The sequence below is a fragment of the Tupaia chinensis genome, unplaced genomic scaffold (genome assembly GCF_000334495.1).
Source record: "Tupaia chinensis unplaced genomic scaffold, TupChi_1.0 Scaffold000529_1, whole genome shotgun sequence".
Classification (NCBI taxonomy): Eukaryota; Metazoa; Chordata; class Mammalia; order Scandentia; family Tupaiidae; genus Tupaia; species Tupaia belangeri.
Genome location: NW_006160042.1, coordinates 1,078,020 through 1,091,048, shown reverse-complemented (window position 1 = coordinate 1,091,048; position 13,029 = coordinate 1,078,020). Strand labels below are relative to the sequence as shown.

At 44.2% G+C, this 13,029-nt stretch overlaps 1 protein-coding gene and 1 pseudogene across 5 annotated transcripts in view; one reads left to right on the top strand and one right to left on the bottom strand.

Annotated features, from left to right (window-relative positions):
• BCL9 (BCL9 transcription coactivator) overlaps nucleotides 1-13,029 on the top strand; it is a 115,242-nt gene that overhangs the window by 68,416 nt on the left and 33,797 nt on the right. The gene's annotated exons all lie outside the window — the stretch shown is intronic.
• The window catches only part of LOC102476794 (malate dehydrogenase, cytoplasmic-like), a 46,103-nt pseudogene that overhangs the window by 16,179 nt on the left and 16,895 nt on the right, over nucleotides 1-13,029 (bottom strand).

Genomic DNA, 13,029 nt, shown 5'->3' with positions numbered 1-13,029 from the left:
GCCCAAGTGTCCTTAAACTTCTTTGTGCCATGGGCTCCCTTGGGCAATCTGGTGAGACCATGTACAGAGCTAATGATTTCAAAGGCACACAAAATAAGTAAGATTACAAAAATAGTTTAGTGAAATATAATTATCTAAGATATATATTGCAATATATGTATAAATATAGAGAGAAAGCATTCATTTAAAAAAGGCTATACTGGCAAATCTTTTTAAAGAATTAAAGAATTACTTTATTTAACTTTATTTATTATTACCATTATTTTTATTTTTGAATTTGACCAGAAAGAGGCAAAGCGAGCAATCAAGTCACCAGATCCAGGATTCGGAACACGGTTGGCCATGTGGGAATCCAGCACCTTTCACGACCATGCCACCTACCGACCCAACTCCTATACTGGCACATCTAATAACTACCATGATTTTATTGTGATCACTGAGCCACATTTGGGATATCTGCGATTCTATTGGTGAAAAAGTCACAGATTGCTCATACCGCCTTGATCTGGTGCCTAACATTCGTAACTGAAGAACATGATCGCTTGCTAGAAGGTAGTGAAAGTGACAATATCTGTTGAGTTGTCGGAAAAGTCATGATGCATTTTCGCATAGAAAAATGGAAACAAATGCATCATGACTTTTCCGACAACCCAATACTTTTTCCTCCATGTGAGTGCTAGCCTGAGTCTCCATGGTGGACCCAGGGCTAAGAGGCCCTGCTTAATGAAACCCCCTGATGCGATGTGGGCGATCCTAAAGACTGTGGTTCCAAGCCCAGCCTTTCTTTTCTATACTCACTGCCTCTCTCTTGGGCTCCCAGATCCTTATTTTCGTACCTTTTATCTCATAACCAAGGGAAGTAGCAGTAAATTTGCTTCATTTACACTAAAAATATGACAGAAGAAGGGAACCAGCAGTTAGCGTAATGGCTATGTCGCTGGACTCCCACATAGTCGACCGTGGTTCATGTCCCGGACCCGGTGGCTTAAAAACGCCGGGCGCATGTGCGTGCGTGCCCAAGATCCCGAGAGGAGAATGGAGGAGAGGGGATTGTGGCGTGACCATCCCCCCTGGGGGGTGGTTTCTCGCTTTCTGTCTCTATGTCTCTCTCTGTCTGTCTGGCGAGCACACGCGCCCTACAGTGAAAATCTCTCCAAAAAAAAAATATATATATATATGACAGAAGAAGAGGCACAAAGGATTGGGTTCACCCAGCATCAGCCAAGGCACCAAGATGTCAGGTCTTGGGGACATTAATTCCCCAGCTCAGGAGGCTCCCTGAAGTCCTGTGTGTGGGCTGGGGTGAAGGAAGGAGAAAGAGGGTTTGCCACCAGATCCAGAGGTGAGAAAGCAGTTGCAGAGTCTACCTGCTGGCTTCTTTTAAATTCAAAAGTCAAGGGGCCAGCGGGTAACACAACAGTGAAACATGAAACTCTACAAGACTGACCCACAAGGCAAGGTTCCCAGCTTGTATCTGGAGATCTCCCTGAGTGCACTGACAAGTGTGTGCCTATGATGGGAGGAAGGGGGGACAGATGGGGCATCAGGACTCTCTTGGGGTCCTCTGTCTTTCTCTCTCTGTCTCTCTTGCTCATGAAAGAAAGAAAGACACTTAAAATTTTCCAAATTCATTATTGGGGCCAAAATATATATATATATCTAAAGGTGGTCCTGCATCATCCTATCTATCTTGGTGGTTAGTGACTAAGTGAAGTATCATTGCTCCTGAAACACCGCACTCCCCAAACGCTGATGTGATTTCTAATTTGGGGATGTGTTTGTGTAGTTCTCTTTTTAGCACCAAAATATGGGCAACACATTCAGTCCATTCCCAGTCATCCTGGTGATGTGTTTTAGTCACTTAGAGGCAAGTTTTCCCCAGACAGATTTACCCTACATCTTGCCTTGGCTCGGGGCACATACCTCAGTGGTTGTGTGCTCAGCAGACACAGGGGGATTTTAATGTTCACCGGACCTGTTGCTACCAGGATGAGCTCCATGTCAACCCAGGCAAAACCATCGTTCCTGCCCCTGCTGGTTGTGACACAGCACGTTTTGCCCCTTTCTCTCGTGTACGTCTTCTGTTGGTGAGCTCATTCATTTTTATGGCTTCAGTCCTTACCTCTGCTCCTCCAGCCTGCCCTCTCACCTGGCGGCACGTCTCTACCTCAGTGTCCAGTGGTCACCCATAATGCTAAAGCTTAAGGTCCTTTCTGCCCTCACAAATCAGCTTCACTTTTCTAAAAAACAGCTTTATGAATATATAGATAGACAGATAGATAGATAGATAGATAGATTGATAGATAGATAGAGATTGGTGGAGGGCCTGTATGCTCATCAGAGAGAGACACAGAGATGGAAACAGAGAGAAAGCATTCCCCAATGGAGCATAGTCGCACTGCAATCCCTTCTCCTCTACCTCCCTGTCCCATGGGGATTTTTTTTTTTTTTTTTAATTTTTGCTAGAAGGTATGAGCACTCACCAGAGAGAAAAAGAGAAAAAGTGAGAAAGTACCCCTTGGGGGGTGGGGTGGGGGCGGTTATACCGCAATCCCTTCTCATTTCTCCTTTTGGGATTTTGGGCCCTCGTGCACATGCACCTGGTGTTTTACTTTGTTTTTCCTTTTGATGTTTTCCATAGGACATGTGTACTCACCAGAGAGAGACAGTGAGAAGGAAAGTAAGAAATCACCCCGCACACGGGATAGCCACACCGCAACCCCTTCTCCACGCTCCTCCTGGGATTCTGGGTCTGGCATGTGAAACGTGTACTCGGCCATGGGGGATCTAGCCACCTTAACCACCACATCACTGGCTAGTGCTAATGGGAATTTTGAACACACACATACAGGCCCAGTGGGCTTTTCAAACCACTGGGGCCAGAATTTGAACAAGGGTCAGCCTTGTGAGATCCAGCTCCCTGAGCCATCAGGTTGTGGTGTTGGCCAAGGGTTAAATTTACATACCATATAAATTGTTGGAAAAGTCATGTTGTATTTTTCTATGTTTTTCTATGCAAAAATGTGTCACAACTTTCCCGACAACCCAATAATTCCCCCATTTTAAATGCATGATTCAGCGAGAAAAAAGAAAATTGTAGTGTTGTGCAACTATCTCCAAAATCTTGTTTTAGAACACTTGTTTCATCTCTAAAAAGACGGCAGAGCCATTTTCAGTCAAACTCTATTCCTACCTCCACGAATCTGCTTTCCCCATTTCTATAGATTTACCTGTTCTAGACGTTTGATAAATAAAACCATATAATACGTAGTCTTGTGCACCTAACTTCTTTCATTTAGCATAGTGATTTTGTAGTACATCCATATTGTAATGTCTATCTGTGGTGCATTTTTTTTTTTTTTGAGAGGTTTTTTGCTATAGGGCGCGTGCGCTCGCCAGACAGACAGAGAGAGACAGAGAGACAGAAAGTGAGAAATCACCCCCCAGGGGGGGATGGCCATGCCGCAATCCCTTCTCCTCCATTCTCCTCTCGGGATCTTGGGCACGCACGCACACGCACCCCGCGTGAGTTTAAGCCACGAGGTCCGGGACTCGAACCGCAGTCGACTACATGGGAGTCCAGCAACATAGCCATTACGCTAACTGTTGGTCCCTGTGGTGCATTTTTATTACTGAATAATATTTCTTTTCTTTAAAAAAAAAAAAAAAGAATTATTGTATCTAACTTTATTTATTTATTTATTTATTTATTTATTTATTTATTTTATTTGACCAGAGAGGGACAGAATAAGAGAGAGTGAGAGGGAAAGTGAGAAAGCAAGCCGCCAGGTCTGGGACTCGAACTGCAGTCAGCCATGTGGGAATCTAGCACCCTTAACCACCACACTACCTGCTGGCCCCACTGAATAATGTTTCATCATACATATAGGCCATGTTTTATTATCCATTCATCAGTTGATGGACACTTAGATTCCTTCCATTTTTGGCTATTAGGAAAATAGCTATGAACAATCACATACAGGTGTTTGTGTAAATGTCTATTTTCATTTTTATTAGGTAGACACCTAGAAGGAATTGTTGGATCATATGGTAAACTCATGCTGAACTTTTATTTAAAGGATTATTTAATTTTGTTTATTATTATTGTTTATTTAAATTTGAAACAGGGCACATACACTCATCAGAGAGAGACAAAGAGAGATCGGGAAAAGTGAGAAAACAAGTTGCCAAGTCCAGGCTTGAACTGCAGTTGACCATGTGGGAGTTCAACACCTTAACTACCATGCTACTTACTGTTCCCCATGTTTAACTCTTAAGAAACTCCCCCAGCTATCTGTGAAGGCAGCTGCATCATTTTACGAGTCCTATTAGCTATGAGAGTTATCATTTCTCCTGATTCTCACCAACACTTGGTATTGACTAGCCTTTTTATTATAGCCAGTCCTAGTTAGTGTGAGTGGTATCTCACTGTGGAGCAGGCTCGTTTTTGAACCCCACCCATTTCCGATCACAGCGTTCCCCTTTCCAGCAGTTTCATGGCTAGAAACTGAGCTTGTGCTGTTCTTCGTCTGGTACCTCTGAGCAGCAGAAGCGAGTTGCTCCAGCCTTGCTCAGCTAGTGTATGAATTGGGACGTCTTCATCCTCCTTACACTACCCTACACAGTCTGCACCATCTCACGCCTAGAGTTCTGCAGTGTTCTAACCGCTCTCTGTGCCAAGTGGAGTTATTTCTTCAAATCTTCCTTTTTGTGAAGGTCGTTAGACAGTACCGTGAAAAGGGCCTGCATGGTCTTCGAATTAGGGGATCCGTGCTCTAGTTCAGGAATCACCACTCATTGTCGCATGAGGTCGAACTAGTCTGGTAATTTATGAGCCCAACTCCTTCATTAACTACTTAACTTCTCTGAGCCCCGGTTTCCTTAATAATAGAACCAATCTTTTTAATTGCCAGAAGCATGCACTCACCAGCGTGGGGGAGGAGGGAGAAAGCACCTCCTCCAATGAGGAGTGGTCATGCTGCAATGCTGGCTGCCATTATCCCTCCTTTTTGCTATAGGGTGTATGCACTGGCCAGACAGAAGACAGGGATGGGGGTGAGAAATGACCCACAGGGGAAGTGGCCATGCTGCAATCCCTTCTCATTCATTCTCCTCTTGGGATTTTGAGCACTTATGCACACACGCCAGGCAGGTCTGGGACTTGAATCATGGAGTGAGCCATGTGGGATCCAGCGGTCGAGAGGTTTTCACTATAGGGCGCGTGCGCTCGCCAGACAGACAGAGAGAGACATAGAGACAGAAAGCGAGAAATCACCCCCCAGGGGGGATGGTCACGCCGCAATCCCTTCTCCTCCATTCTCCTCTCGGGATCTTGGGCACGCACGCACACGCGCCCGGCGTGAGATTTAAGCCACCGGGTCCGAGACGCGAACCGCGGTCGACTATGTGGGAGTCCAGCGACATAGCCATTACGCTAACTGCTGGTTCCCTAGTAAGTAATTCTAAAAAAAGAAAAAAGGTTCTTTTTATTTTAATAGGGCACATTGAGACAGAGAGGGAAAGTGAAAAATCACCCCTCCAGGGGGGATGGCCATGCTGTAATGCCTTATCCTCCATTTTCCTCTCAGGACCTTGGGCACGCATGCACATGCACCCAGTGTATTCAAGCTACTGGGTTTGGGACTCAAATCACAGTCTGCCACGTGGGAGTCCAAAGCCTTAACCATCATGCCAAATGCCTGTCCCTGAAGCGATCTTTTTTTATTTTTCAATGAACTTTTATTAGTAGTTAAGTCATGATTCAAAGTCCCAGGATAGAGAATCATCATGTACCCAGGCCCCATTTTACCACCTGGGAGAAAGATGGAGGGCAGAGGAGAGGTGGGGTGGAGCCAGTTCAGATCTTCCCAGGGAATGTGCTTTCTTCCCAGTGGTCATTCCAGGCTGGAATGACCCAAGATATGGGCCAAGATATGGGCCAGAGGGACTTGTACACACGCGGGTACCATTCACAAAGAGACGTCGCCCCTTTTAGCGGTCATTGCCTTCAGGCAGCGGTGGAAGTCCAGGTCATTCTGCCAGCGGTCCCAGTCTGGCTGTGGCTGGGGAAGCGGCTGTCAGAAGGCGCAGTCTTGTGGTTCTTGATTTGGGTCTTGTCTTTTGCCATGGTGCTGACTCCTCAAGACGCCCCTACAGCAGCTTACAATTTAATGGGAACCTCAGCAAAGACACCAGTCAAAGCTATCGTTTTTAAACTACTTTTTAAAAAGTTTATTTCTTCTGAGAGAGAGAATCTATACCCCCAACAGGGTCCTCAAGCCATGATTCACCCATCTCAGCCAGCTAGCATCACCACCACGTGTGCGCATGCCCAGCATGTTCAGGGAGGCCTTGGGACACAAACCAGGACCTTTTCCATGTGGGCTCAGTTCCTTTACCACTGTGCCACTGCCAGGCCCTAGAACCTATCTCAGAGTTGTTGTAAAGAAAGCCCTTAGCACAGTGTGGGTACACGGCAAGCTCCCAATCAGTGCTAGCTGATAACTGTTATTTTAATGATTGTTATGGAGTTATCTACCAAGCCTACCACATGTGCTAGTGGATATGGTAACATTTTGAAGGATACAATGCAAATTGCAATGGTGTTATTTTTACGAAGTTTCTCCCTCCTTCAAGGAGAGAGGCAGTGCAGGATAGCAGCAAGAATACTAGTGTTGGGACCAGCAGATGGCATACTGGTTACATCAATGGAATCTCATTAGTCAACCGTGGTTTGAGTCCTGGAACACACCAGGCGTGTGTGCGTGCATGCCCAAAATCCCGAGAGAAGAATGGGAGGAGATGGGATTGCAGCATGGCCATCACCCTGGGGGGAGGGGGAGGCAGCGATTTCTCGCTTTCTGTCTCTCTGTCTCTCTGTCTCTCTCTGCCTCTGCAGAAGGTGCTCGTGCTCTATAACGAAAATCTCTCTACAATAAATAAATACCGGTTTTGCCACTAACCTCACATTCAAATCTGGATGGTGCTGTTTAACAGTGTGAGACTTGGGTAGTCAACTGCTCTCCTTACTTTGATTTTCTCATCTATAAAATGGGTACAAGTGTAAGTCACATTCGAGGTGATACTTTTACCAGGGCATTACTGTCTAGCTCCACTTATTAATTCTTAATTAAAAAATGATAGCTAAGGGAACCAGCAGTTAGCGTAATGGCTATGTCGCTGGACTCCCACGTAGTCGACCACGGTTTGTGTCCCGGACCCGGTGGCTTAAAACTCACGCCAGGCGCGTGTGCGTGCATGCCCAAGATCCTGAGAGGAGAATGGAGGAGAAGGGATTGCGGCGTGACCATCCCCCCTGGGGGGTGATTTCTCGCTTTCTGTCTCTATGTCTCTCTCTGTCTGTCTGGCGAGCGCACGCGCCCTACAGTGAAAATCTCTCCAAAAAAAAAAATGATAGCTAAAAAGGCAGGTAAAAGTCATTATTAAAATTTAAAAACAGAGGTTCTTTATCACCTGTATCAGGCCCTCGGTTACTATGAATTAAGACTAGCCCTGAGCAAAATTGATATGTTCCAAAACAGCACAGAGTGGTACCGAGTCCCAGAATCAAGGTCAGCGCTGTTTAAGTTAGTCAGCTTGTCGTTAATAGCTTGGAAGATCTTGTTTTTGTTTTCCTCATCACTTCTTGGCATCTCCCTCCAATCTCATCTTCTTCCTCCAATCCCAGAGGGTTTGCTGCCCTTAGAAAGCCCTTTGAGCATCTCTCCTTCTAGTCTGAATTTCTGAGGGAAGTTCTCCAAGCTTCAAAATTAGCCTTTCTTGGTTCAGCCTCGGTAGTGCATATTGCTAAGATGCTGTTATTTGGAGGCTGAGGCCACAGAGGAAGCCTAGGTTTAATTTCTGGCTCAGACTAAACAGGCTGGGCAAGGCAGGATGCTTGTGGTCCTGGGTAACTGGGAGGCTGAGGCAGGAGGATCGCAACATGGCAAGACCCTATTAAAAATACCTCCTTTCCTCTTGCATAAAAATATCCCCCCTGGGGGGTGATTTCTCATTTTCTGTCTCTCTGTCTCTCTCTGTCTGTCCGGCGAGCGCACGTGCCCTATAGCAAAAACCTCTCCAAAAAAAAAGAAAAAAGAAAAAAGAAAAAACAGGGGCCAGAAGGTAGTGAGTGAGGTGATTAAGGTACAGGACTCCCAAATGGCCAACCATGGTTCAAGTCCCAGACCTGGCGACCTGCTTTCTCATTTTCCCTCTCTCTCTGTCTGTCTCTGGTGAGTGCATGTGCCCTACAGCAAATTTAATAATAATAATAAATAAAATATATAATTAAAAAAGAACTTTTCTCTCTTCTCCACAATATCCCCTTAGTACAGTTAGCAGTAAAGTAGGATAGATCAACCAGATAACTTAGATAACTCATTAAAATGAAAGAAGGCTAACTTCTGTTTTATTACTTAATGAAGGTTTTGGAGAAATGGCATCTTAAGTCCAAAAATACTTTGTACAATACCTGACACATAGTAGGCATTTACTAGACTTTTAAAATCTTTCAGGACCAGCAGTTAGTGTAATGACTATGTCGCTGAACTTCCATGTAGTCGACCATGGTTCGAGTCCCAGACCTGGTGGCTTAAATTCACGCTGGGCGCCAAGAGGAGAATGGAGGAGACAGAATTGTGGTGTGGCCGTCCCCCCTGGGGAGTGATTTCTCGCTTTCTGTCTCTCTGTCTTTCTGGCAAGCGCACATGCCCTATAGCAAAAACCTCTCCAAAAAAAAAAGAATCTTTCAGAGCCAGCAAGTGGTGTGGTGGTTAAAGGTGCTAGATTCCCACATGGTTGACTATGTGGTTTGAGTCTCAGACCTGGCAGCTTGCTTTCTCGCTTTCCCTTTCTTTCTCTGTCTCTGCCTGGTTAAATTAAAAAATAATAATAAGTGGAATTAAATAATTATAAGTGGAATTAAATAAATAAATTATTTTAAAAAGTGAATCTTTCATACAAGTATAGGATTTCTAACAGCAGAATTTAAAGGAATGTGTTGGACAATTGGGAAGATGCTAGTGAGTGAGACTGAATGTGAGAATGAGTGAAATATTGAGGGGATGGCCTTTTCAGTATACCTAAAATCTCCCTTAAGGCCAATTCCATCTTGGGCAATCCAGAGATAACCAAATGTAATAATAATAATAACCAACATTTTCTGGGCACTTACCATGTGCCAGGCACTCTTCTTACGTGTCTATATGTAGCCATTCATTTATTCCCACAATACCCTGGGAGGAAACTATTATCATCACTCCACTTTATGGAAGAGAAAACTGAACCCTAGAGAGGTTCAGTAATTTTTCTAGATCACACAGCTCACTGATGGCAGAGCTGGGATTCAAAACCAGGCAGTCTGATCCAGAGCTCCTCCGCCCAGATTTGGCTCAGGCCCCCCCCCCCCCCCTTGTATGCACTCTGAGAAAGCAGAGGAGCACGTTGGATGAGAAAACCCGGATATCATCACCACGATCATCACAGCAGACAGGGTGCTGTCCTTGTGTACGTGGAGTGCTGAGACAAGTCTGAATCAACCCGACCTTTAGGTTGCCTCAGAGGCTTCCACCTCCGTGAAGGAGTTCTTCTCCCAGCCGAACAATGTCCCTCCTCTGATTGCCATTTTACTTTTTGCCTCTGCTCTGCCATTTATTTATTACCTTCTTTCTTGCATTGTGGTTATTTATATACATTGTCACACAGCGGAGCCTTTGCACATTGCTGAGTCCTTTGCCTGGCTGACTCCTACGCATTCTTTAAGATTCTGTTCAGGTCTTATTTCATTCCCTGCCTCTCCTGTCTGGATTAGATCCCTCTCTTCTGTGTGCTCCAAACACCTGGTATTTATCCACATCACAGCATTTATTATAATTGATTATAAATGTTTACTTGTCAGTGTTCCTAACAAGGTAGATCCCAAATCCCAACATTAGGGAACATGAGTCCTACTTTTTTTTAATCTTTAGTACTCCGTACAATCCCTGGCACATAGTAGGCACTCACTAGGCTTTTAGAATGTAATCATACAATTATGATTACACCTTGAAGACAAAATAGGATGGTTAATACATTTTTTGTATCTTCTAAATGTCCTCCACTTAGTAGATGTTCATCAATGAATAAGTGATTTAATAATAATAGAGGGTCGGGACCAGCAGGTGGCGTAATGGCTGTGTCGCTGGCCTTCCATGTAGTCAACCGCAGTTCAAGTCCTGGACCCGGTGGCTTAAACTCATGCTGGGCGCGTGTGCATGTGTGCCCAAGATCCCGAGAAGAGAATGGAGGAGAAGGGATTGCGGTGTGGCCATCCCCCCGGGGGGATGATTTCTTGCTTTCTGTCTCTCTGTCTCTGTCTTTCCGGTGAGTGCATGAGCCCTATAGCAAAAATCTCTTTAAAAAATAATAATAGAGGTTAAGACTCTGCTCTAGAGGTGCCAGCAGGTAGCATAGTGGTTAGGGTATAAGACCCTTCCCGACATGGCCAACCACCGTTCGAGTTCTGGACCTGGCAACTTGAAAATCATGCTGGGCATGTGTGCATGCATGCCCAAAATTCCAGAAGGAGAATGGAAGAGAAGATATTGCAGCATGGCCATCCCCCAGGGGTTGATTTCTCCCTTTCCCTTTCACTATTCTCTCTCTGTCTTCAGTGAGCACATATGCCCTTTGACAAAAATCCTTAAAAAATTCTGCTCTAGAGATATGGGAGTAGACTTGGACCTACAATAAAAGGTTGGTGATATTATAAGTTTGCCTACCTAGGGACCAAAAGATGGCATAATGATTATGTCTCTGGACTCCCATGTAGTCGACCGTGGTTCAAGTCCCAGACTTGGTAGTGTAAACCTCATGCCAGTAACATGTGTGTGTGTGCCCAAGATCATGAGAGAATGCAGGAGAAGGGACTCTGGCAAGGCCATCCCCCCCCCCGCAAGGGATGATTTCTCACTTTCTGTCTCTCTATCTTTCTCTCTCTCCAGAGACCACACGCATCCTATAGCAAAAATCTCAAAAAAAAAAAAAAAAGTTTGCATACCTAGTCTGTGTTTTAAAATTGGTGATATAAATATCTGCTATTGAAATGAATGAGAAATAAAAGATTTTTACAATTTTTTGGGGGGGAGGAGCTTTTCCCCCTGAAGTTACTCAACCGATAAAATGTAGTCCACCATTCAAACTGAGGTCCATATGACTCTTTTTTACAAAATAATTATTTCATTTAACTTTATTTACTTAATTTGACCGGAGAGGGGCAGAACAAGCATGTGCACTAGAGGGCGAGAGAGATAAGGTGAGAAAGCAAGCCGCCAGGTCCAGTCGACCATGTGGGAGTCCAGTGCCCTTAACCACCATGCCATCTGCCAGCCCCCCATATGACTCTTAAAGTTATGCCATATTGTTTCAGTCTTGGGGTAGAGAGGCCCTAGCGGGACCTAGGAAAACCAGTAAGTCTTAAGTAATTAGGGTTAGGCACTGTATGAACTGTGATATATGGAAACAGGTCTTCTTAAAGAATTATTTCATTTAACTTTATTTATTTATTTTAATTTGACCAGAGAGGGACAGAGTATGAGACAACGAAAGAGAGAGAGAGAGAAAGCAAGAAAGCAAGTTGCCAGATTGAACTGCAGTCTGCCATGTGGGAGTCCATCACCCTTAATCACCATGCCACCTGCTGACCCCTGGAAACAGGTCTTCTAGGAAGATTTATCTGGAAAGAGCATGTAGAATTGACTGATGAGGGGAGAGGCTAGAGGCAAGAATGTCTATTATACCAGTACCAACTTAGAGAAAAACTAAACAAAACAAGAAATTGATTTAAGGAGGAATTTGTGGACATGGTGGCAGAAGCAATTTATAGACAGAAAGAGATGTGGATTTAGGGTTAGCCTAAAGGTTTGAGCCTAAGGAAAAGTAGGGAATTCAAACTGGCCCCATAGTGCAGGGGTTAAGTCCTGTGCCCAGGGAGCCAGATCCCACATGGCTCACCATGATTCAAATCCTAGTGTGGTGGCTTGAAAAGCAAGGTGGTATGCATGTGTGCCCCAAGGGATGCAGAAATGGAGGGAAAAGGGTTATGGTACAACCACTCCCTGTTCGAGGGGAGGGGTGCCTTCTGTCTCTCTATCCAGCAAGTGAACACACGCCCTCTGTCAATGAAGAAAAAAAGAAAAAAGACATAGGGAACAGGTGAGACTTAGTTTTGAAAACTGTGGGGTTTGTTTTTTTGACATATTAAGTGTCACCAGGTGAACAGGCTAGTAGAAAGAAATGTTGAGTTAATTTTAAGAGAGGTCTGAGCTAGACCTTGGGTATGTTAGTTATCTATAAAGAGGTGATGGCTGAAGTTAAGAGAGTAAGAGAAATATCCTATGGAAAATTTGTAGACAGAAAATCAAAGAACCAAGGACTTTAAGGAACATACACAATTAGGAGACAAAAGAAAGAATTTAAATCAATAAAGAAGACAAAACTAAAATATCGTCACATCTTAAAATTCAAAACTAAAGAGAGGTTCAGAGAGGAAAGGGTATTCGTTAGCTGAATTTGGCAATCAGGTCTGGCCATATTAGAGGGAGCATTTTAGTAGAATAGTTGGGTTGATGACAGAGGAGGAAATGGAATAGTGATGGTAGAAAATGTAGGTTACCCTTTGGATAAATTGAAGATGAAAAGGAAAGAAAAAGGAATATTAGTGTAAGGTTTAGTGTAGACAGTAAAGGAGGGGGTAAGAAGCTAGTGGGAAGGAGAAAACTGATCAAGGCCCTTCAGAGGTAGGATCAGATGACAAGGCTGGTCCTGCAATGTAGGAAAACTGTGGCTGATATTTGGCATAACTGCTGCGGGGAATGATGCAGGCAACAATGGAGTTCAGTTTAAGTTTCATCACTTGAATTTTGGCTAGGGTTCATTTTCTTGTGTGCGTGTGTGTGTGTGTTTATGTATATGTATATACATATATACATATATATATATATATATATTTTTTTTTTTTCCTGGTAAAGCTTGGAAGGGGGGGAAACAAAG